General features: G+C 47.4%; 1 protein-coding gene across 1 annotated transcript in view; it reads left to right on the forward strand.

Moving 5' to 3' along the window:
* Positions 1–4,693: 4,693 nt before the first annotated feature.
* Tgfbr3 (transforming growth factor beta receptor 3) overlaps positions 4,694–26,039 on the forward strand; it is a 171,993-nt gene continuing 150,647 nt past the window's right edge. Inside the window, exon 1 of the mRNA XM_075942916.1 lies at positions 4,694–5,027. The gene's annotated coding sequence lies outside the window, so the exon portion shown is untranslated. The remainder of the gene's footprint in view (positions 5,028–26,039) is intronic.

Here is a 26,039-nt window from a genome sequence, read left to right on the forward strand (position 1 = left end):
GGACCTGGCAAGTTGGTGGAGGCTGGAGTTTTATTAGCAAGGGAATCCTCTCCACTCTTTCACTCCCCTGGCAGGAATCACCCAGGTCCCAGACAGGTGTTTTCTGGCCCTCTGCCCTGCATGCAGGCTCGTTCGGAAGTAATCTCTCTTCATTAATTGGAAATTTGCCTGTTGCATATTTTATCAGGCCAGTCTCAGAAACAGATATGGAAAAACGTGGCTCTGGATCTTTGCCTTCGATTTCGATGCCATACGAAACACTTGCAAGTGTGCACTGGTGTCTTTGGGAGCGGACCCTCGAAATGACGTCATATAGCTGCCTGTGACAACAGGCCAGCTGAGCAGAGGGTGAGCCTGTCCACTGGGGTCCGTGGACCGCATTCTGTCCCCACAGTTGCAGAGCAGCATTTGGTTTGTGTCCCGCCACGCATTCTTCAGAATAGTTGTGCAATTTCCCCCAAGCAGCTCGCCGTGCTTGACAAACTTTATTTGTAACTGGGTGAAAGGGGCCTGCTTTTCTGTGCTAGTGGAAGGCACCAGTTCCAGTCCACAAACTCTTTATCTTGTGAAGCTGCCAAAGAATTGAGCTTTAAAAAACCAAAACAAGACTTTCTGTCACTGAAAAGGGGCTCCTTGTCACCTGTGGTACAAAGTACAGACTCTGAAGATGGATTCTGGAGTCAGGGAGTCACCCCCTCAGCCACTTGCTGGTAAGTGACCAAACCTCTCTGTGTATCATTTTATACTTGGTGAAGTGCGGATCAGGGAACAGCTTCTTTGCTGTTCTCTGCCAGGCCTCACGGCACTCAGGCTGGCCGCATGATTGTTCACAGGCAAGGATATCCCTGCATTTCTGACCCATCCTCTCTCCACCTCCCATGTACTGGGAATACAGGCATCTGCTATTCTGCCCTGTGTACGTGGTGCTAAAGATAAAACCCAGGGCTTCTTCCATACCTTATCAACAGAGCTACATCCCCAGACCTAGTCAAAGGTCCAGTGAATTAAATTTCTAAAGTATAAGTAAATGGAGTTCTATGTGAGGACTTATGGAAATGAGAAACAACTGCAAGAGTTTAACATGACGGAGTCTCTCAGAAGACTGCAGTTCTGCAAGGGCGGGATGCACCTAAAGCATATGTTACTGACAACCAGGTCATTATGTATCTGTTCAGTTGTCTGCTTATCAGGGGGATCTGGAGACATGCCATGAGATGTGAGTCAGTTTAAGAGTGGGTCCCTGCTTAGGGGAGGCACCACTCCAGGGCTCTGTAAATCATTGGGACTCTGCTGTCAAGCATTTCTTGTGCAAATAAGATAACGTATGCTTCCAAAAAATGTCAGTTCTCTGTTTACAGTTCCTCTTGGGAGTGGAGGGGCCATTTGTTTGCCTAAATAAGACCTGCACAATGACAGCACCGGTTGGAATGCCAGCGTGGATAGGGGAAAGGTCACAAAGCCCTACCCTTGGATGAAGGGCTCCAGGCCATGAACGGCTGCAAAGAGAGAAGAATCAGTCTTCTCAGGGGGAGCCCCCTGGTAGGTTGTTCAATTCTGAGTGGCCAGCCTCAAACACACACTTACAGGAGCAACACTAAACAGACTCAGCAGGTTCTGTGTGTCTGTATGTGTCTGTGTGTCTCTCTGTGTGTCTACGTGTGTGTGTCTGTGTGTGTCTATATGTGTATGTGTCTCTGTGTCTGTGTGTCTATGTTGGTGTGCCTCTGTATATGTCTGTGTGTGTGTCTATGTGTGTGTCTCTCTGTGTGTGTAAACAATAAATAAAGATCATGAGTTTGAGAGGGAGTGGGGGAATGAACACAGGAGGAGCTGGAAGAGAAAGAGGGAGGTATAGAAATTATGTATTCAAGAATAAAATTCTCCAAAAAAAGTTTTAAAAGCTTAAACTATTGACTAATGGTAATGTAGAAGGTCCTTCTGTATATGTATCTCTTTTATTGGTTAATAAATAAAGCTGCTTTGGCCTATAGCAGGGCAGAATGTAGACAGACTGAAAGAGATAGAGAGAGAGTAGGTGGAGTTAAACAGACGCCATGTAGCTGCGGAAGGAGACAGACACCCTGGAACCTTACCAGTAAATCACAAGCCTTGTGCTTAAAATACAAAATAATAGAAATGGGTTAATTTAAGATGTAAGAGCTAGCTAGGAATACACTTAAGCTACTGGCCAAACAGTGCTGTGAGATTATTCAGGTATGAGCAGCTGGGAAATAAATGAGCAGTCTCTGCCCACACAGTGGGGATTGGTGGTTCCTGCCTTTTATCTTGGCACTTGGGAGGCAGAGGCAGGTGAATCTCTGAGTTTTAGGCCAGCCTGGTCTACAGAGTGAGTTCCAGGACAGCCAGGGCTACACAGTGAAACCCTGTCTTGAAAAACTAAAAGAGATGGGGGGGTGGGGCACTGGAGGTTTAGCTTAAATGTTTGTCTACCATATGTGAAGTCTCGGATACATGGTGGCTCATGCCCAGACTCCCCAGAGGTGAAGACAAGAGGATCGGTAGTTCATGGAGTTCATGGTCATTCTGTTACCTAGGAGGTCAGAGGCCAAACTGGGATAGTTAAGACCCTGCCTCAAATCAAACAAACACAAAAGACAAACAAACAAAAACTGAGAAGGAAAAAAAATGATCAAAGAAATATATCAAGATACTATCTCAGACCAAAAGAAGATGGTCTCTTATGGCAACAAATGCTGACATTTCAACAGCGAGATAGCAGGCAAAGGCACCTGATGCCCGCGCCTTAGGTTGACCCCTGGAATCGGTAGCAAACGTCACCAATGTCCACAAGAGTAGGAAGATGAGAGAGAACATCTTTAATGTCAAACACCAAACAGATTGAACTGTAAAAGCTCAGGGATAGCCCCTCCCCCAGTGATGCATTTCCTCCAGCTAAGCTACACCACGCATTGCCACTTCTCCATAACTTCCCCAAAAAGCACCACCAACTGGGGACATTTCCCACCCAACCACCACAGATAGGAAACCAAGAGACTTTCATAGTAACGAATCTGATTAATGATATTAACCTTTGTCAATGGATCGCTGTAATGAAACATAAAGAAATATTTCCTGTTTTCTCAAAAACAGTGGATTCCAATAACATTCCAGCTGCCAATTTACTTCCAGTCAGTCAGGGGAGTCCTTGCTTAACACACATGAAGCCCCTTGTCCATCCCGGCCACGTCAAATCAGATGCCCTGTGGTGGCTCATGCCTGTGATTTTCCCAGGATTCAGTAGGTGGAGGCAGGAGGATCAGAAGTTCCAAGTCATCCTGGGCTCTGCAGTCAGTTCCGCGCCAGCCTGGGCTACGTGAGGCCCCATCACAAAGTGAAAATAGAAATAATGTAAGTCATTTTATGAGACATCTCCTCAGGTGGGTGTGCTGGCTGGCCCACACCTCTAATCCTTGAACTTGGGAACTGGAAGGCAGAAGCCAGAGATTGGAGAGTTCAAGCTCTGCTTAAGGAGATGGAGGCTGGCCTAAGTCACAGGAGACCTACTCAAGGGAGCGGGGCTACTATTCAATTCTGTGGTTAAAAGCCTGAGATCCCTGCACTTTGGGAGGAAGTCTAGCTGGAATGACTGACTTGTGCAAGGTTCCCTGGATATCCAGAAGCAGTTAAGACTGGAAACTTGTCTTTGAAGCCGTCATTTCACAGTCACCCCATCTGCCATAACACCTGTTAGAGTTTCCCGTGAAGTGGCTGGTGACACTGCATCTTCAGTGCCAAGCCTGAAGAGCGACCTCAGCTGGATTCCTAGGCCCCATGTGATGGGACGGGAGGTAGTTGTGTTCTGAGCGCGCGCGCGCGCACACACACACACACACACACACACACACACACACTCTTAGTTTATTATTTTTTTATAGTCAGGGTCTTCTAAGGGACAGGTTTTGAACCTGCCTCCATGCTTGGGTTCTACGTGGTGCTGGGATCAAACCCAGGGTTCTGTGTGTGTTTATACACTTTACTATTGGAGCTACAGCTCCAAAGGGCGATTCACTTTGAATTGGAAAGCGAAGTGTAAATAGGAGTATCAAATTTGTGTTGGTGATTGCACTGACCGCACTTAAGTCTTACAGGTGCAGTTCACGGGCACAAGCGAGCAAGACCTTGCGAGCTCACCTATCCTTTACATCCGCAGCGACAACAGCTGGGGAAGACGCTTTGCAAAGACGCACTGCGCCATCCTGTAAAAAGGAGAAGGCAAGACCCTGTCTACGCTACCGGAACGTATCTTTTGATAATCAGAATTGGAAAATAAAACCAACTGGGGCAGAATGAATGTGTGCGGAGAGACTACGATGGGGAGCGGGCTTATCTGAGATAAAAAATTATATATAAATCAAAAACCACAACCAAATAAAGCCCATGTCTTCTCCAGAGCCCTGGTAGTTTGAAGGATTCAGGGAGTGGCAGCCAGTACCGGTTCCCCACTCTTTCCCCACCCGCCACCTCATCCCGGGCTGCTCCCTGACTTCCTTTCCCTTCTTTCAGCTTCAGACTTCTCTGCCCGAAGGGACGCGCAGGCTAGAGCAGGCTCTCTGGGCTCATCCATCAGCAGGAGAGGAGGGGCAGAAGGAGGAGTTTCTAGGCGGCCGAGCCCCCGCGGCCCGCGGCGCCCTTCCCCCTATGCGCTGATTGCTGTGGCTGCGCGCCCGACCCCGCCCGCGCGTGTGCGCGGCCGAGCGAGGGCGCCGCACGGGCCTGATGGGGGTGATCCAGGGTTTCGGGGACGCTGAGCGCCACTTTCCTCCTCCCTGGCAGTGAGAGAGAGAGGGACGAGGGGGAAGCGGGCTGCTGTCCTGCCAGGCCACTTTCGCTGCGCTATTCCGCGAGCTCCCGGCAGGAGGTGAAAGTCCCCGGCGGGGTCCGGATGGCGCAGTTGAGCTGCGCCTGCTGAACTGGCGGCCGCCTGCGCACGCAGGGCGCGGGGACTCGTCTCGGCTGCTCCCCCACTTCGCGGCGGACGATCGGTTCCCGGACACGCAGCCTACGAGGTATGTGCGGGCTCTGCGCCTGGTTCCCTGCTGTGCAGGCTGTGCACTGTTGCTTCTAGGGTTTGCTCCGGCCACCCAGGACCTCGAGCTCGGGACCTGGCTTTGATCCGGCCGGGTTGACGCTGAGCGGAACAGGGATCCGCGGCGGTCCCGAGTGGGCAGCGCAGGGGAGGAGCTCCCCACCGCCGCCTTCGCTATTTCTCTCCGCGGTTTCCTAGTCCTGTGCGGGGCATACAGGCCACTACCCTCCCGGCGCGTGACAGCGTGGGTGGGCACTCGACCGTGATGGATAGCAGAGGCCGCGGTCGCAGGACACGCGCGCCCAAGCCAGCCCCGGGTCCCTGCCGGCCGCGCCCTGGCGCGGGGAGGACGCCCGGGTTAACCCAGCCTCGCTCCCGTTGATGTTAGAGGCTCTCTCGGTGTGTGAACTTGGTTGGCACAAACTCGGGACTCTTGGATGTTGCTAGAAGAATCAGCTTGCAGAGTTGCGCTTATTAGGGCATTTGTTCCACTTTACGGCACCCGGAGAGAAGTGCAGACAGCCTGCGTGCCAAGCCTGAACTACCTCGGCAGAGTAGAACCTGGCGGCTTAGATGTGGGTGCCAACAGTCGCCCCACTCGCTAGCTAAGGGCAGGGGGGACTGGGTCCTGCAGGGTGGCTTTGAGGCTGCAGGAGTGCACAGATGTTCAGGACGAGGACCGCGCGGAGCGGTGCACAGGTGTTAGCGCCGCGTGCTGCGCCCTGCGGTGAGGGATCCAGCGAGTGACAGATAGAGATGGGGAATCAGGCGTTTTAAAGTTTCTTCTTCCTTCGCAGAACTGAAAGGCTTGATAGAAGTTTCCAACATACAAAACCCAAACCAAAACAAAAACACCATATCGTGATCCTTTAATATCCTTGGAATGGTCGTTTAGACCGTAGTTGGCTACTTCAGGGAGAACTCAGCTGGTTCTTTTGGGGTAATAAAATGGGAGTATATGGGTTCACTACTGTGTGCTCCATAATGTCTCCAAGGCAGCAGTCAGGCTTAAGTTCCACACCAACTCTGGTTAAAATCTTGTGATTTTAGTAGACCCATTTTACAGTTCGCGTGCCAGACTGCAGCCGCTAGAGGCTAAGTCACTTGCCCAAGGTGATATAACAGCTTTCTGTTAGTTTTAATCCAAGAGCTGCCCTGGTCCTGGCGGGAAGCAGCAAGCGGCAGTAAATCTTTGGCCCTCTGTCTTGCTTAGCTTCCTGTTTGAGTTGAATGCATCTTTTGAAATACTAATTATCTGTGATTAATTTAGGTGATCATACACGACCTTTGCAGGGGCCAAAGCCCAGCTCCCCTGAGCCTGGCTCTAGATAATTATAAATAGAACCCCGACTTGTGTTAATCCTTGCTTTTATTAATCTACCATACGTTGTTGATCAAGGCCACTAGGCTTCCTTAGGAAGCAGCTTGAGGTTGGCGCAGGAGGTAGGGAAATAATTCTTACCCCCTGAAGGGCCATTAAGGAGGAGTTGATTTCATGCAATTGTGTCAGCTAGAGGATGTTGCTCTTGTTTCTTGATGTCCCCCGCTTTTGGCTTGGATTCTGCATTGTTTAGCATTTCAAGGCTTCAGCATATTTTTTACTCTTGGCATTGCTGTTAACTTTAAAATTTCTATTGTGATGGAATATGACCACCCCACATCAGCTTTGCTTAGCTATTGGGTAAGAGATATACATTAAAAAAAGATAAAGTCATCAACAGTGTTTTGAACCCCAGCACTTCAAAGGCCAATCCCCTGGGAAATTCATTGTTCTTTTTAACATTGGCCAGTAGAGGGAGCATAGCGTACTTACTGATGTCCTGCAGGCACCTAAACTTGCTTTACTGTATGTACTATATATTTCAGAAATGGAAAATGTTGTAGCTTTATCTAGCAAAATAACTAAGCTGCTTTCTGTGGAGGGGTGGGTTATTTTAAACTGGTTAAAAGCAGGATGATCCTGAGGTCTGGGCCTGAATGTTAAATGTGTTTACAGTGGCTTGTAGGGTGTCTCTCTCTTTTTCTTCTAGTTTGCTTTCCTTGAGATGTGTGCCTGTGTAATTTTGTGTTGTTTGAATAATATTTCAGGTTGTTTAGGAGAACTGGCAACCCAAAGAGATCCATTTGTGAATCCTTTCGTAGTGACCCCTATTTGTCTCATGTATAAAACTGCATAAATGAACTTCTTGGGGAGGCTGATGAATTCAGTACCGTCTTCATTATCTTTCATTATCACCTTCCAAATTCGAGACAGTAAGAGTGCGTTCATTATCCCATGTTCCTTTTACATAGCTGTGCATTCTCTAGACACGTTTGTTTCGATACACGTTGGGTTCCCTGAGCAAAAGTGCTTGGGGGTGGGGGTGGGGTAAAAGGGCTCTGGATTTCATATCTGCATATACATATTGATCTCTTGGGAGAGGTGACCCAAATCCAAACATAATTTGGGTGTCATATAGACCATAAAGGTAGTTCCATACGATGTTTTTAGTGTAGTTCCATTATTACTCTGGCTAGTTACACAAGATCAGTGTAAATTTTCCACTTGTGGGGGTCATGTTTGTCCTGAGAAAGTTTTGGATTTCGGAACATTTTGGATGTTGGATTTTTGGATCAGGGTCCTTTACCTGTGTGTCAGTACTGAAAAATCTTATCATGTGTACCACTATGTCTGTGGTGTGTTTAGGCAACTATGCCTGCAAATATGCTTATAAAATATCTAAGAATCAACATGCTTGTAAGTCAGTCAAACTGAGTATTTTTGATTAAGTAAAAGTTTTCCGTCTTTGTAGTTCCATTGGCAGGTCTTGTTTCTTGTGTATCTTATTTTAAAGGTTTAACTTTATATTAGCTGTTAGGGTCAAATGGGACCTATTTTAAATCACTTTAGAATTTAGCCACTTTCCTAGCTCGCAGCCTGCATTTGACACTACAGACTCGCGGTTTTCCAGGGTCTCCGTTAGTCTTCCATTCTTTGATCTACTTTACTCATCTCACAAATGTTTATCAGCCCCTCCCCCCTCTAATCAGTCCCTGTTTCCGGGCTTTGGAGCTCGGGAAATTAGAATAACGTCTTCTGATAGCCGGGGTCACAATGGTCTGAGGATGCCAAGGCTTTCTCACAGAAGAGCATACACGTGGCAAAACTAGTTTGCTGGAAGGAAACTGTTGTCTCCTTCTTTTTTAATACTCAGAGGAATTAGTCTTTTCCTTTTGCATACAAACTTAATTTATAAAAATCTGCCTGCCAGCCAGGCTGTCGTAATGTACGCCTTTAATCTCAGCATCTGGGAGACAGAGGCAGGCAGAGTTTGATGCCAGACTGGTCTACAGAGTGAGTTCCAGGACAGCCAGGGCTGTTGAGAAACCCTGTCTCAAAAAAACCAAATCAGGCAATCAATCAATCAATCAATCAATCAATCAATCAGTCTGCCTGCCTAAAAGCCCAGGGAAGTCCTGTGTGGTCTTAAAATTCTACGAGTCTGTGAAAGGTGTTTTACACCAAGGACAGACAGGTAGACTTTAGAGCGGGCAGCTGAGTGGTAATGTTACAACAGCACACACATCACCTCTGTGTTTTTGTTGTTTTGAATTAACCCTGTTCTTGATAATCATTAAATTTCCTTTTTTGGGGTGTGTGCATGTACACACATCTGCCCTATGCATGTATGTGAACCTTGTGCATGCCTGGTTGTCAGAGGAGGGTGATGTATCCCCTGGAACTGGAGTTGCAGATGTTGGTGAGCCACCCTGTGTCCTTTGAGTGCAGACTGTGCCTGTTGCTGTGTGCCTATTGTTCCAGCACCTCTATAAGTCATTTTAATGTGTATTTTCTCTAGTCTCAGGGCTACTGGATGGAAAATGATGATGGCTACATTTATTGGTTAATGGAGGACAGCCTTTCCACCGCAGGCAGTTTTAAATAAGAATTTTAATAGCTATTTCAGCCAGTTCCTTATTTTCTTATGCTTTCAAACATTGATTTTTTTTTTCTCACATTCAAAAACCTTAACTGTTTTTTGAAGTTTACATGTCTGGTTAGGTTCATGTTCTTAGAGGTCTTTAACTCAAAAGTAATTTTTCACTTCCTCAGGAGTGTGGACTGTTGGGAATATGAAAACCAGCCTAGGTTATGTGGAAACATTTATTGTTACTATTGTGATTGTTATGTTGAGGAGGTGGGGTTTGCGGCCTTATGCATTTGAGACCCCACCCCCAAATAAGGAACACCAGTGTAGTGATATTTTATTTGTGATTTAACAAATAAAGCTTGCCTGAAGATCAGAGTGTAGAGCTAAGCCAGTAGAAGCTGGGCAGTGGTGGTGCATGGCTTTAATCCCAGCACTAGGGAGGTGGAGACAGGGGTGACATGGCTGGACAGAGAGAGGACTAGAAGGCGGGAGGAGTCTGAGGAGGAGACAGTCTGCGGACAGGATCTCCCATTTGGTCGAGCATTGGGAGAGGTAAGAACTTCTCTGATCCTCCAGCATTGACTCCTATATCTGACTCGGGGTTTTTAGTATTAAGACTGACTAGAATTTGAGCAACACATCAATGAGTGACATTCAACGAGGCGTCTGTGTCAGTGGAAGCAAGCCCAGCGGTGGCAGGAAGTTCTGGTTTCCCTGTCTTCCAACCTCACGTGTGAAATAACACCGCTTCTTTGTAGCATTTTGTCAAAACAAACTGTTGTTAACCTGTTCAGTTTCTAGTCCGGATGACATAAACCAACCACCTAGAGAAACTGTACAGAAAGAATCTGGGTCCATGTCCTGGGCCCTGTCTATCTCTAGATGTCTTGTCTTTATAGTGCTGAAATCACAGTTCACTTGTTAAGTGACTTACTTGGACTCAGCATGGATCTCCAAGCATGCTCCCTCTCCACCTTAGGGACCAGTTATTTGGATCTCCAGCTCTCTCAAGAGTGTAATATTTTTGTTTTGATGCAGTATTCATATAAATTCTGCCTGAGGCTACTCTTGTTTGGACCTCATTCTGCATTTTCCCCCTTCATTTTTTCAGAACAGAGATGGAGGCTGATACAGGTTAACAACTAGTTATGAGGCATGGAGTCTGTATTTAAGAAGATCCTGCAGCAGAGGCCTGGAACTATGCCTTTAGGCTATCCGAGTGCATCTGCTGATGAGAATTATCATATGGTGTTTGCCCGTGCACACGTGTGTGTGTGCGTGTGTGGTGTGTATATGTGTGCACTTGTGTATGCTGTTAGCCCAGCATGTGTTGTATGCCTATAACCGTAGTTCTTGTGAGGTAGAGGCAGAAGAATTAGGAGTTCAAGATAATATCCACAATGAGTTTGAGGCCAGCTGGCTACATAGACCCTGTCTTAAAAAACAAAAACAAAAACCAAACAAACAAACAAGCAAACAACCCCCCCCCCAAAATCAAAACCGTCTCCCAAATCTGGGCAAAGGACTCTCGAGTGACATGTGACGGTGGGCAAGTTTCATTTTTATTTCAGATTTGATGTCACCAGACTAATCATTTAGATTAAGTCTTCAGGCTTTAAGAAAGGATAATACAAAAATGTCTATTTCCCTTCACACCGAGAACAAATAGTTCATTTCTTTGGCATATGTCGAAGGTCGGGTTTTTGTATAAAATTACAGAAGGACCGTTTGCGAAAACGCATTTCCCTTGATTAATTCCTGGAGAAAACAACAACAAAATAAACCTCTCTAGAAAGCAGCCTGGGAATGGATCCTTGGACCTTTCTTGTCGATCAGATTGCCCTGGGAGCGAAGTGCTGGCTACGCTGATGGCCCATGTGGAGGGTCTGGCACAATGTTGGATTTCTTTTTATTTTTTTCTTCTTTAGCTTTTTTTTTCATGGAAACTTGATGAATACTTAATTCCATTTTGTGTGTGACAAGTCCCTCTGGCTTCTGTCACCCTGTTAGCATCTTTAGCAATTTATGTGTTTTGACAGTATGATGTTGGCCCTTGGATACAACACCATGCTGGTGACTGTTTGCAGATTTCACTTCATAATTGTCTAACTGTGCAGTAATCGCCGGAGCAGAATATGACTTTTTTCCCCTTTCACATTGGGAAGGTTATTTGAGGCGAGACACTTTGACACAAAGCCTAAATAAATATCATGGTGCAATCCTCACTCTGTTATGGGGAGTTATCTCTTTTGTGGCTTTTATTCTTTTAAAACAAAACACTCAAACACAGAGACTTCTTAGTATCCAGAAAGGGTACGGGCCTCTTTCTCTTGCATGGCTTTGTACAGTGGGCTGACAAACTCGGTTTGACTGGGAGGGAAAACACCGTTGAGTCATAACGTGGGCTGAGCATCAATGCAGTACAGGTCTTCCCTGTGTGGGGAGAAGTCTCTCATTTTCTGAATGTGCTGCTTGACTCTTGGGGTCTACCTCCTTCTGTCAAGGCCTCTTCTGCCAGACGTCCCTCTTCATTTTTCTTCCTTCCTTCCTTCCTTCCTTCCTTCCTTCCTTCCTTCCTTCCTTCCTTCCTTCCTTCTTTTCTTCCTTTGTTTTGGTTTTATGACTTTAGAGAGAGGGTTATGGTCATATATCCGTAACATGCCTTTTGAACCATGAATCCTGCATGAGTAACAGCCCATTTTGGGATGAGAGGGCTGTACCCTGTCTACTCATTATTAACTGCAGTTGGGTTCCTGATGTTTTCCACAGCAGCCCAGGAAGGAGGGCCCTATGTGCCGTATTCCGCGCTGATGGCTTTTCGGTTTGTGGCATCTGTGTCTCCTTTGCTAGAGTGTCTGTTCACGGTTTTATTTTGATGCAGTGTGTGGGCTTAAAGAAAGAGATTTCCTTTAGAAGGAGTTCTGCTGAGTTCTTGAAAACGCCTCCAGAAAACGTCTCAGATAGATAACCTTGCTGAATAGGGTTTGAATGGGGGCTCGTTGAACTCAGAGCAGGGTTCTTCGGAGTTTAACTGGCCCAGGAGGCTGGGAGAAGGGGTGGGGTGGCTGGAGAAAGCTTCCCTGTTGTGTCACAGGATGGGACTGCTAGCAAGTCAGGAGGTCTGCAGGCAGGAGCTGTAAGGCTTGTTGAGGTTGTGAGGCTACCGCTGGCAACTCTTAGGATGTCATCCCAAAGATGACACTGTTCTCCAAAAATATCTGGCTCAAGTTATGCACCCCCCCCCCCACATGCACAGATATCCAAAATTAAGCCAATAAAAATGATCACCTGGGTGTGGGGCTGTCGTTGTAGTGGAAAAGACAAAGGAACGTCGCTACATGCCTTCAGGAATCTGCTGGGTTTTCTGCTCGCTTTCAGATGCCCCTCAAGTGCTTCTCTGTACCAGAAATTAGAAACAAGTTTAGGATCGACGTTTGGTTCCCGTGTTTCTCAGAGAACAGAAGAGCAAGCAGCTAGGCAGCTTTTCGGAGGTTCTAAGGTGTCAGGGGTTCTGGGACCCGGCTGGTGTTTTCCTGTCCTCACAGTGCCAAGGTAGTGTGCAAGGTCCTACAGTGTTCCACACACTCTCCCCATTCTTTCCTGTAGTGTCTAGGCTCAGCGGTACAGGAAGCGGGGGAGGAAATGTGGGACCCAAGAGTGAGAAGATGAGGGAGACAGGATGTATAAGTAGCTAAATGATGCCACGAACACATCGTCCTTCACACTGGGCAGACACAGCTAGCTTTGCCTTTCTTTTTTTTTAATTAAATAATTTATTTATACAGTATCCTGCCTATAGGCCAGAAGAGGATACCAGATCTCATTACAGATGGTTGTGAGCCACCATGTGGTTGCTAGGAATTGAACTCAGGACCTCTGGAAGAGCAGTCAGTGCTCTTAACCTCTGAGCCATCTCTCCAGCCCCTAGCTTTGCCTTTCTTTCTGAACACAGAGGCTCACATCTCTCAGGCTGGCCTCAAAGTCAAGTGTAGCAGAGGATGATCTAAACTTCTGATCTCCCCGATGTTGGGATTACAGACATGCATCACCAGGCTTGGTTAATGTGGTACTGGGACTTGAACCCAGGACTTTGTGTTAGGCATGCACTCTGTCAACTGAACTACAACGCAAGCCCAGCTGCTAGTCGTGTTGGAGTGCTTGCTGCTGGTTGTAGGATCAGTGGGCTCAGGAGACCCAGGTGGCCATGAACCTCTTTTCTGCTCCAGTAGCTCACACCCAGTGTGTTGCTCATCAGAACACTGTCCCAGCCTGCTGCTTGCTTCTGCTCTTCTCTTCCCTCCATGTTCCCTTCTGTGGTTTTCTCAGAACCAGCTCTCCTGTCTTCTCTGTTGAGTTCCTGACCTCTCTTCAGGCTTCCCTTTCAGTACTGAGCCCCTGTGTGTAGCTTTAGCGTTAACCCATTTTCTGTCGCTACAACCGAATTTCTAAGACCGAGTGATTTATACAGAATGAAGGTTTTCTCAGTTCATGCTTCTGGCTGGGAGACCATGGTGATAAGGTGCTTGTTGCTGTTGGGCTCCACAGCATCTCCAGGCGACGGGAGGGGAAACAGAGTGTCCCAGCTCAGGTGTCTCTCTGCGGAAAGCTGTAGTCAGGGTCAGGGCCCTCGCTTGACGACCTCACTTTATTGCCATCTCTTGATCCCTCATATAGGGATTAAATTTCAGTGTAAGTTTTGGTGGGGACATCAGAACCATTAGCTCTTTCCTCGTCCCTTCTTTCTTCTTCTCAGCCTACATTTAAGTGTTCATATTTCCATGTTCAATGGCCATATCTATTCTACACACGTCTAGCTCTCTCGTTTAGACTCGGCCGGAGGTAGTCGCATGTGGTTCAAACAGGTCTTCTTGTTAAATTAAACCCTCCTTCTAGTGTACTGTGCTATTCTGTGGCCCACAGTTTTCTCTTTTGCACTTTTCATGTCAGTAATGGCACCAGAAACCAAGCTAGCATCTCGGTCTTGCTTTTTTCCCCCGGGTCCATGGATGTGGTCTTAACCCAGCAAATCTCCGCAGATAACACTCTCTCCTCCACCCCCAGGACTTCCCATCATCACCGAGCTGGTTTTCATGCTGTCTACATCTGTCACCGCCATCTTCTCAGGCCATCTGTGCCTCTTGCTCTGTGCGGCCCCTGTGACTCTGTTCTCCGTAGCGTGGACTGCGTGGTCAGTAACTTTCAGCCCTTCTCTGCCTCCTCCCTCTGCTTCTTGTGAACCTCATGGTGTTTCCCCAGTGTGCCACGTGTGCCCACACCCAGGTCCTTCTGTCACCACCTGTCTAGCGTTCCCAGCTCCCCCTTCCAGGCTCTCTCTGTCCCTAGCTCTTCACATGTTCGTCTTGGAGATGTCGTCTCTCAATAGCTCGTGAGAAACTTTCATTGCTTTGGCTTTTCTTCCTGAGGACTTTCCTGGATCAGCATTGAGCTTTTCAGTCATCTTTTCATCACCATAGCCACGTAGCTGAGATGGTCCTAATAAAGAGAGAAGGTTCTTGGCTCACAGTTTGGAGGGTCTTGTTCAGAGCTGGCCCTGTTGTCTGTGGTGAGGTAGCACACACGGCGGGAAGTATGGCAACCACATTGTTCACCTTATGTCTAGGCAAGAAATAAAAGGCTGAGGTCTCGCCACCTCTTCAGGTGCCTGCCCTCAATGGTCCAAGGCCTCTCACTAGGTAACCTCCTTCCTGAAGGCTTTACTGCTCTTTGTGGTGCTCCTATGGGGAACCAAGCCTTTAATAAATGGGTCTTTTGGAAAACATTCTGTTCTCCTAGGTATCTGAAGCTCACTTCCTGTGGATCCTTGGTCAAAACAAAGAAACAAGTGGAAGACTCACACGCGTGTTTCCTTTCCCCTTCTCTGCTTTCATCTTCCTAGCATGTATCTCCACCTCACATACAGTTGTGTGTCATGCTCACGCTCTGTCTCCAAGCCTCCTGGGGTCGGGATTCACACATTTTCTTCCCTGTTGCATTCCTGTGTGTGAAGCAGTGGCCGACTGGCGAGGGGCAAGTCCTTCAGAACTGCAACGTTTGTTGTAAGATTAAATTAACTAGAAGATGCAGGCCTTTGCTGATTTTTGGATAGCTCTGGTCCAGTATACACTCCGCTATATGTCCTGCTGGAAGGTGGAGAATTGGGTAGCTCTGGTCCGGTATACACTCCTGCTGGAAGACGGAGAATCTGATTTTTCACAGCCGCGTTGAAGACCACATGGGCGAGAACACTGACGGTTCTCCCTGCCGTACAAGTGGTTTGGGGAGATTTCCATTTCACTCCATCAGGCACAGGCTGTGGTTTCCCTCTGCCTGTGGTTTGTCCTTTAACCCATTCTGCTAAAAAGGTGAAAAATAAACACAGCACTGGAGGAAGGGGCTCTGGGAGAGCCGAAGGCAGAGCTTCATCGTGGCCCTGACATCCTCCTTTGGCTCTGAGCTCATCCTGTTGGCAGTTCACGGGACCTTCCAGATTTGCCCTGCCTGGGGCTACAATAGCTTGGAGACAGCCAGACCTTGTGTCTCTTGAGTGGTTGTTTTTGTTTGTTTGCTTTTGGTACTATTTTCTTTGAAAAGAAATGTCCTACTTTAGGCAAGAAAGACATAGAAGGAAATTAAATTACCATCTCATGTAGCTCAGGCTGGACTCAAACTCAAGAACCTTCTGCATGTACCTCTTGTACACTGGGATTACACATATGTACCACAATACCCAGTTTTTACCATCTTAGGAAACTTTTTTAAAGATTCATTTTTATTGTGTTTTATTTATGTGCCTATGTGGGGGAGGGGTAAAAAAACAACTTTGTAGAAGCTGGTTCTCTCAGGCTCCTGGATTGAACTCAAGTTGTCAGGCTAGGCAGTAAGCCTCCCTTCTCACCTGCCCCCATCTTCTTAGATTGTCACAGTGTTTCTCTATCCTCTGCTTAACTTCCACCTCACCTGGGAGGGCTTCCCTGACTTGTCTAAAACAAACTCAGCGTGTCTTTAACCCTTCACAGACCTTGTCTTCTGTTCCCCACTAGAAGGTAGAATCCATAGAGCGTTGCTAACCTGTGCTTATCTCCTGGAGCCAGCGTCCAACACATCATTGTTACTTCTAAATGTTTGTTAAATTAATGAATGCAGCAACACAAAACTGCTGGCCAGACCTTGCCATGCTGACTTCAAAACAAAGTAACTTGTCCCTATGTCAGCGCTCGTTAGCTAGGAACTGTCCCTTGTCCCTGGCCAATGTCCACGGTGATACAGGAACCTGCACAGGCCCTTTCTTTCCTTTTCTTTTTTTCTTCTTGATTGGGAGCTATTTCTGGCACAGCTCCTGTTTATAGTGGCCAAGAGCTTGGGTTGTGGATTTAGACAGACTTGGGCTCAAATTCTGGTCCAGGGCTGCTTAGCTGGTGACCTTGGGGTTGCTTAGCAACTTAAAGGAAGCATCCATCTCTGTGGGTGGTTGAGAGAATCACTGGGATGCTATGTGGGGTCAGAGAAGAAAGTCAGGCAGGATGCGCATAGGAACAGGCTACGGCACACACTCAGGGACGGTTGTAGCTGGAAAGCAGTCTGGGAGAAGTAGAGGACCAGTCATGGAGCCTTCTGAGTTCTCAATCTGCCTATCTGTAAGAGACTGCAGTAGGTATGATCCATCTCTAACGCTGAGTTGGCTCGAAGTAGGTAACAAAAAATACATTACACTCAGGAAGGATATCAAGGATAGGATTAATTGTATGTGGTTTTTAGAATAGGAGGGTGGAATGGGTAGTTCTTAAAAAAACAACTATTTATATTTCCTTTATATATAATAAAAATAAACAACATGAGCAAGTCTGGCAGAAGTTGGATTTAAATGCGTGCGTTGCTGGGAGCATAAGGCATCTTTGCTCACATAAGTTCTAGATAAACAGTGAGCGTAGTAACAGTGTCGTCCTCGGCGCTGTGTGTGAGGTTGGACGTTTGCTGTGGATGGTTTGTGATCCTGCTGGCCTGTGCACAGCAAGGCCTTTGAATCTTCCACAAGAATGCATGGGAGTTCATTTTCTGTGGGGGACTCCCGTCAGCTGTCAGTCACAATGACAACTCTACGGGAGGGATAGAAGAAAAGAGTTTTTATTTAACCTATTCATATTAAGGATGAAGAAAGTTAAAGCCCAGAATGCCTTGTGAGACCCTTGGATGGCAGAACTCTTGCCTTCTGCCCTGTTGAGCATACTCAAGAGTTCTTTCTTGCAGCTGCTTCTGGTTTGCTGGTCATTCATTACTGGAAATGTTCTAACAAATCCTGGCCTTCCATAAATTTCCTATTGTAATGTATATAATAGTGTCATTTTCTTTTTGTAGTGCTAGTGATCTGCCCCAGGGTCTTAAGCATGTTATAGGCCCGAGCCTCACCATTGAGCTATTCTCTTGTGCTGGTTGGTTTGGTTTTAGTTTAACTTGATACAGACTGGGGTCACTCAGTGACTATTGCTGTGAAGAAACATCATGACCAAGGCAATTCTTATAACAATATCTGGAGCATGTTGGCACACATGGCTTTGGAGCAGTAGCTGAGGGCTGAATCCTGATCCATAGGCCAAGAGAGAGATAGAGAGAAAGTCGGGGTCTTGCATGGGCTTTTGAAACCTCAAAGCCCACCTTGAATTTTTCAAAGAAAACTCAAAGTAACACACTCCTCCAACAAGGCCACTCCTATTCCAACAAGGCCACACTTCCTAATCCTTCTAATCCTTAAATAGTGCCACACCCTGATGACTAAGCATTCAAATATATGAACCAGGGGGGCCATTCCTATTCAAACCTCCACACCTTGGAAGAACCACAGTGAATAATCACCTCTATCATGTGGGCCTGTGGGTAGGTCTGTGGCATTTTCTTGACTGGCATTGATGTGGAAGGGACCAGGCCACGGAGAGTGGTGCCATCCTTGAGCAGGCCTGGACTGTAGAAGAAAGCAGGTTGGGGAAGCCACAGAGAGCAAGCTAGTAAGCAGCATTCCTCAGTGGTTTCTGCTTCAAGCTCCTGCCTAGAGTTCCTGTTTTGGCTTCCTTCAGTGATGAACTGTAACCTGAAAGTCAAATAAACCCTTCCCTCCCTAGGTTGCTGTTGGCCAGTGTTTTATCACAGCAGAAGACAAACTAGAATACCCACTCCTGTCACAGCTTGTTCAATGGGGAAAGAGGAGACTCACAGTTGGAAATGCGCACTACACTGAACCTTGATGGAATCCCTTGCAGCTTTGTAACTAAACCCTGGAATCCCTTGCAGCTTTGTAACATCAAGAGGGTTCTCTTGATGACAGGTGGCTCCTCATTCTGAATAGTTTGGTTGGTTTATTGGCCCTGACAGGCAGAGTTCCACAGTCCCCTGCTTAAACTTCTGAAGATTTGAGAACCAGAAGGTAGAAGAAGAAGTATGTACAGATCCCTGCCTTCGCCATGTCCAGGCAGCAGCTCCTCTATTGGGAGCAGTTGTGAGGGGTGTTAGAGCTTGTGTCTTTTCTTGTTGATTTGAGAAAACGTCCCCCATGTGTAGCTCTGGCTGACTTAGACATGGCTGCATAGATTAGGCTGGTCTTGAATTGTGATAGTCTTCCCTATCATAGAAGGCAAACTAGAGCCTCTTGAATGCTAGGATTTAACCCATCATGCCTGCTTGGCTCAAGACTCTTTTATTACTTTATTTACTTAGTGTGTGTGTGTGTGTGTGTGTGTGTGTGTGTGTATGTACGTATGTGCACACACCCATAGTAGCCATGTGGAGGTCAGAGGGGACTTTTAGGAGTTCTCTCCTGCTATCTTGTGCATGTCTCAGTATGGATATGTGCTACTGAGTGAAGCTGCCCATGGAGGCCAGAGGTATAGGATCCGCTGAAGCTGGAGTTACAGGTGATTATTGTAAGCCATCTGATGTGGGTCCTGAGAATCAACTCTTTAGCACCTCTCTCTCTTTCTCTCTCATTCCTCTTCCTTCTCTTTCTTCCTCCTTTTTCCTCCTTCTTCCTCCTTCTCTTTCTCTTCTTTGCCCACCTTCTTCCTCTTTCTCACCCTCCTTCTTCCTCTTGCCCCTTCCTCTTCCTCCTCCTCTTCTCCTTTTTCAGGACAGGGTCTCACTGTGTAGCCCTGGTTGGCCTGAAATCTTCTGTAGAACAGACTGGCCTTGAACTCCCAGAGATCCACCACCTCTGCCTCCCAAGTGCTGAGATTAAAGGCCCGTGTCACTATGCCCAGCTGTGTTCTTTTGCTGATAGAATTTTTGAATTCTAGGAAATAAAGTCTTATCTCAAAATTAATAACTCCCCATAAATTAGTATCTATGCTTTTCACTGGCAGTTTGCCTACTGAAGTCTTGTGCATATTTTAACCACTAACAACAACTGTCTCAAGTGTGGCTGAGAAATCAGTCTGTGAGTCTGAATTAAACATGGTCTTTAGCCTTGGGACATCTCTCCCCATTTGCTTTCCTCTGGGTAGTGTGTTTTCCTTCCCTCCTGAGCAGACCAGAGACATCATCTAAACAGTCTTCCTGCAGCAGCTCCTTCTCCAGGTGGCCATGTGGGCATTCCAGACAGTGTTGTGTGTGTCCCGGACATTGACACAGGCCCCAAGTTTGTTAGTGATGAGGTTATAGTGTGGCTAGATCTGGGCTGGCATTGAAGTGGGATTTGATAGCTGAATTGTTGGCTGTGTCAGGAACCCATCTCTCAAGCAGCAGCTCATCTTCTATACCATTCTGGGCTTTCCCTGTCTGAGGCCATGGATGACTCTTCTTATTGGTCATCGTCCTCTTTTTCTTCACCAGGTGAGGCTCCGTGGGGTGACAAGCCATGCCTGCGGCTTTGACTCCATGCCTGCCCTGGTGTGGAATGTGCTAAGTTTCAGCATTAAAGAAAAGAGAGAGAGAGAAAAGAGAAACCCTTCACAGACAAGTGCACGCCCACCGGCCATCACGGTGTGGGCAAGTCTCCATAAAGACTCTCTTCCCATGTGATCCCAGATTGTGGCAGGTTGACAGTTAAAACTAACCAGTACAAAGTGGATCAGTACAGCCTGAACACAGACAAGCTGCAGGGTCCATAGGAGGAGGAGGAAGGGCCCTGAGATGTTCTATGGAGAACGGACTGCAGGGATTACCAGGATACCAGGGCATGAGATCAGCTGACATTCTCAGAGCAGGTCAGACACAAAAGGATGGAAGGCAAACTCAGAATGGAGCCTTTGGGCTTCCCCTGCACTCACACAGGACATCCTCAGAGCCCCTGTCCTCTTAGCATTTGAGAAGTAGAAGCAGAAGGACTGTTAGGAGTTTAAGATCATCCTTGGCTTTTCCAGACGTTCTAAGCCAATGGGAATTCTATGAGGACCCCACCCCACCTTGGCCCACTCTCTCTCTCTCTGGGCTAAGAACATCAATGTACCTGGCCTTAGCACTTTTGGTTTTCTTAGGACTGAACCCTATTATATCCTTAAAAACCCAGGTATGCCTGATTAAACCCTTGGTGGAGAAATGAGCAGTGTTTGGTGCTCACAGTTTTCCAGTTCTTGGCAATTAACATGAACTGATGAGGCTCCCTCTTTCTCCCTCCATGTGGCTCGCCCACAGCCTTATGGGCCCCTGGCTCCTGGTCCCTAGTCACCTGAATTCCCACCCCTCACAGCCCCTGCTCAGCCTGGAACAGAGGGGGTTTTCATAATTGGTAAACTGAGATGGGAAGACACCCTGAATTTGGGCAGCACGGTTCCATGCCCCTGAGCAGTGTAAGCACAACAAAAGCAATCCATGCAAGCAAACGTTCATTTAATCTGCTCAGCTCTTGATGGATGTGACGTGACTGGCTGTCTCCAAGCACGTGACCCTTTGACTGTCAGGGCCTGCAACTTGGATCCGGCTGAAATCCAAGTATTTTATCATAATAACAAAAGTGAAATAAGGGTACTCACTCAGTGTCTTTCTGTGCCCAATAATTTAAGATATGTGTCTCCTAAGAGTCCTTCCTTTATAATTCTTTCCATACTGTGTAATTCCATGTTTGTGACTATATGCCTGTTTGCCATACTGTAAATCCGTAAGTGTAAAAGCATACCTCTCGATTCATTGGCCACTATACTTCTATTATCTGGTGCAGGACAAATAGTAATAACGGTCTGTGGACAGAAGAAACGGTGCTGAGAAATTAAATGTCTTATCCCCAAAAGCAAATGACGTTGCTTTTATTTGGCCCAAACAAAACCCCACCAAGCAGAGGCTTGGGCCCTTTTTACACTGCCACACCCTTGGCATCCGACCGGTTTGCCTGGCACACAGTGGCTGTAAATATTTGCTGGGTATCAATGGTGCTTAGATATGGTTTCAGAGATTTCTCATCCAGATCCACTCCCCCACCCTTCCTCTCTGGGTACCTGAGTGATGCAGCTTCTCTCTGTGTGGAGGGGAGTTTAGCCGCTGTGAGGCTGTGCTCATCTGTGTACCATTCCAAAGGGCATCCAGGTATTACCAGACAGCAACGGCTCTGCCTCTGCCACTTCCCCGGCTGCCACACAACAGGCTGATGTTGCAGTTCACACTGCTGTCACTGAATAGTGTATTGAATAGTGGACAAAACAGTTCTGCCTGCTTTATTTAACATTTTCAAACACAACTTGTATTTATCAAAAAGCCCACCTAATTGACAAAGTAGAAAAGTTTTAAAATATGTGTGCATATGTGTGCACATGACCACGGTCCTGCATGTGCTCTGGCACTCAAGTGGAAGATTAGAAGGCAGTTTTTGGTTCTCGTCTTTGTAGGTTCCAGGGATTGAACTCGGGCTGTTGGGTTTGTACAGCAAACACTTTTGACCTGCCGAGTCGTTTTTTGCCAGATCCCTTCATTTCTAAGCCGTCAGAAACTTGAGTAACTCACTACTTGAGCTCGGGCAATGCCATTCCCCCTGGCTGCAGAAGACCTTGGCTTTCCTGATCTTTCTGCCTCTGGAGTGTTGCAATTTCAGGCATGCACCACCTGGCCTGCTCTATGTGCTATTGTGAACAGAGTGTGTACTGTCTGTAGCCGGCGAGCATCCTGATGGAGTGTGTACTGTCTGTGTAGGGGTGAGCATTCTGATGGAGTGTGTACTGTCTGTGTAGCGGGCGAGCATCCTGATGGAGTGTGTACTGTCTGTAGCCGGCGAGCATCCTGATGGAGTGTGTACTGTCTGTGTAGCGGGCGAGCATCCTGATGGAGTGTGTACTGTCTGTGTAGCGGGCGAGCATCCTGATGGAGTGTGTACTGTCTGTGTAGGGGTGAGCATTCTGATGGAGTGTGTACTGTCTGTGTAGCGGGCGAGCATCCTGATGGAGTGTGTACTGTCTGTGTAGGGGCGAGCATTCTGATGGAGTGTGTACTGTCTGTAGCGGGCGAGCATCCTGATGGAGTGTGTACTGTCTGTGTAGCGGGCGAGCATCCTGATGGAGTGTGTGCTGTCTGTGTAGCGGGCGAGCATCCTGATGGAGTGTGTGCTGTCTGTGTAGAGGGCGAGCATCCTGATGGAGTGTGTACTGTCTGTGTAGGGGCGAGCATCCTGATGGAGTGTGTACTGTCTGTGTAGCGGGCGAGCATTCTGATGGAGTGTGTACTGTCTGTGTAGGGGTGAGCATTCTGACGGAGTGTGTACTGTCTGTGTAGCAGGCGAGCATTCTCCCAACTGAGTAACCTCCTACTCCTACCTACTCATGACAGTTTTAATTCTGGTTGCCTAATCAGTCTTCTTATGATCTTCAAATCTGGGTCAGTGAATGATTCAGCCAGTGAAAGTGCTGCTGACAACCAGAGTTCAGTCCCTGAGACCCTAGTGAGGAAGAGCATTGGCCTCTGAAAGGTGTCTGCTGCATGCGTGAGTGCTCTCTATGTGTGAACCCGTGTGTACACACACACCACTCTCACACAGACACACACACATCACACACAGACAAACTCACACACCAAACACACACATACAAGACACAGATACACATTAACACACACACACCATCACACACTCACACAGACACACACATAGACACACATACTCACACATCACACACACAAGACACAGATACACACTAACACACACACACCACCACACGCTCACACAGACACACACATAGGCACACACACTCACTCATCATACACATACAAACTCACACCAAACACACACACACACACGCACACACACGCACACACACACACACACACACACACACACACACACACACACACACAATCTTTAGCCCAGAGCAGGTTTTTCTAAGCCACTCCTTTCAAGGATTCGGTTGAGTAGGCTTTCCCCAGCTAATCCCTCTATTTACCACGTGCTTTGCTGGATCCCAGGAATGTGCAGCAGCCAGCTCAGATTAATGGCCTCAGAAGTAAACACAGCACGATCTGAAATCAACAGACTTAGCGGCACATTCTTCTTTGTTTTTAATCTGTGACTCTCGCTCTCCATGTTCTCCTGTTAATTTGTGGTGCTTGCTGCTCTCAGTCCCTGTGCTTTGAAGCTGTAAATGGTGAGCAGAGAGAGACCACTCTACAGTGGTGAGCGGGGAGACCCCTCTACAGTGGTGAGCAGAGAGAGAGACCACTCTACAGTGGTGAGCAGAGAGAGAGACCGCTCTACAGTGAGCGGAGAGATGGCTCTACAGTGGTTAGCGGGGAGACCACTCTACAGTGGTGAGCAGAGAGAGACCACTCTACGGTGGTGAGCGGGGAGACCCCTCTACAGTGGTGAGCAGAGAGAGAGACCGCTCTACAGTGGTGAGCAGAGAGGTGGCTCTACAGTGGTGAGCGGGGAGACCACTCTACAGTGGTGAGCGGGGAGACCACTCTACGGTGGTGAGCAGAGAGAGAGACCACTCTACAGTGGTGAGCGGAGAGAGAGACCGCTCTACAGTGAGCGGAGAGATGGCTCTACAGTGGTTAGCGGGGAGACCACTCTACAGTGGTGAGCAGAGAGAGAGACCGCTCTACAGTGAGCGGAGAGATGGCTCTACAGTGGTTAGCGGGGAGACCACTCTACAGTAGCCTGCAAATTGTTCCAGGACCTCAGTGGGCCTTTTTGTGTATATCCTTATAGCTCATGAGCCCTCAGAGGGTCAGCAGCCCCTGGTCTTTTCCGCATGAATATGACAGACCCTCAACGAAAAGAGAAGCTTGTGTTTTCTGATTTTATTTGAAAGCTTTAACTTTCGGAGGCCTGGCTTCCCCCAGATTCTGCCGAGGGACTGAATCTCTGAGTGTTGGCTGGAGATCAGCCAGGTAGGGCTCATGTGCTTCCCTTTTTAGTCTCCCGTGTCCTAGACCTCTGTCACCACCCTGGGGAGATTAGACCAAAGCTCTCTGCAGTTTGCTTTCTTCTTGGACGAGTTCTGTTAAAGAGGGACTTTAGCTCAAAGAAGGCCCCCTCTTTGTTTGCCACAGCTGTGTGGAGTTCCAACTTGTCTTGGACTTCCTCAGCGCTGTCTTGAGATCCGGCGTGAACTTGCTGTGGTTTGCTTTGGGCATCAATCTGTTTAGCTTGGCTCGGTTGTATAATAATTATATAATTGCCCAATATTCTTGTCAGCAATTTGCAGTCCATATTTTTAATAGAATCACTTGCCTTCCTTTCCATGGGTTCCCTCAGAACTGGTGGCTCCTGGGTTAATGCAGCCTAGCCCCACGGGCCCCATGCAATGGGGGGAGGGGTGAGCCCTGTGTTGCCTGTGGTCATTCCCCCGTAAAAATCCCCCTCTGAGCCATCTTCTTACAGCTCTTTATGGGTTTTGCTTTATTAAAATTTCTGCTAGTATTTGTTGAAATGTTGTGTCCTTTGAGAGAGATTCTTTTCTTTATTAATTAACCCCTTTAGGAAATCTAGTTTCTCAAAGAGGAAAAACTGGGACAGTCTTTCCTCGTTGTTCAGTTCTTAATTTAATAGATATAGCTATTTCCATTTCTCTGATACACCGAGGAAAAGACGGTGGCGGAAATCTGAGGCTTCGAGGGGCCGTTGAAGCTAATTGCGTGGCTTCCAAATCCGTTTTCTAGCTTAGCCTCGTGCCACCTCTGACTGCTCACGGTGCTGCTCTCTGGGCCTCCAGCTCCACTGGCCGCTTTTCTCTCTGTGGCCCTGCTCTTTACTTTGGTTCTCCCCTTTACAATAGGCAAAACTTGCTGGTAGTAGCTAAGAATTACATAAATAACCACACCTTGATCTTCCCAGTTTATCAGTGAGAAGACCTTAAAGAGAATGGAGCAGTGGTCAAAATAGCTAACATTGATGACTGATTGAATGATTCATTGTATATGATCTGGGAGCCACTTTTCTAAGCCTGTGCTTGCTCGATGTCTCTCTCTTTTTCTCTTCTCTGTCTGTCTGTCTTTCTAACACACACATACACACAAACACACACACACACACACACACACACACACACACACATTTCAAAGCAAGACCCTATCTCAAACAAAACAACAGATCCCCCAAAACATACATAAAAAAATCACAAAACTCAACTGGGCATGGTGACTCACGCCTTTAATCCCAGAACTCAGGAGACAGAGGAAGGTGGACCTCTGTGAGTTTTTGGCCCGGCCTTTTCTTCATAGTGAGCTCCAGAACTGCTTAGCTTACACAGTGAGACCTTGTCTCAAGTGAACAACACACACACACATACACACATGCACGCACACACACCACAAAGCAGCAATAATAAAACCCTGACAGGGCTCTAGATAGAACGGGGTTTGAAAGAGCCTTCTAAATCTCCTGGCCCAGGACCGAGTCTTCTACAGGACAGAGGGGCGGTGAAGACTTTATTGCTTTTTAATGTTGGCGAAAAGGTGAAAGGGCTTTGTTCTTCTATGGTTCTGTGTGTGTGTGTTTTCCAGATCAATTTTCAGTGTAATTGAATTCAATCTTGGTGATAATTCTGTCACTTTGGCACGCAGCTCGGTTTCTAGGAACTATTTCTGCTTGCTGGCACTCTGAGCTACATGTCCAGTGTTACTGTTGGCACTCTGAGCTGAGTGTTCCATGTGATTGCCTGCTGCGGGTAGGACAGGTGACCTGG

Source organism: Microtus pennsylvanicus, chromosome 12, assembly GCF_037038515.1.
Source record: "Microtus pennsylvanicus isolate mMicPen1 chromosome 12, mMicPen1.hap1, whole genome shotgun sequence".
Classification (NCBI taxonomy): Eukaryota; Metazoa; Chordata; class Mammalia; order Rodentia; family Cricetidae; genus Microtus; species Microtus pennsylvanicus.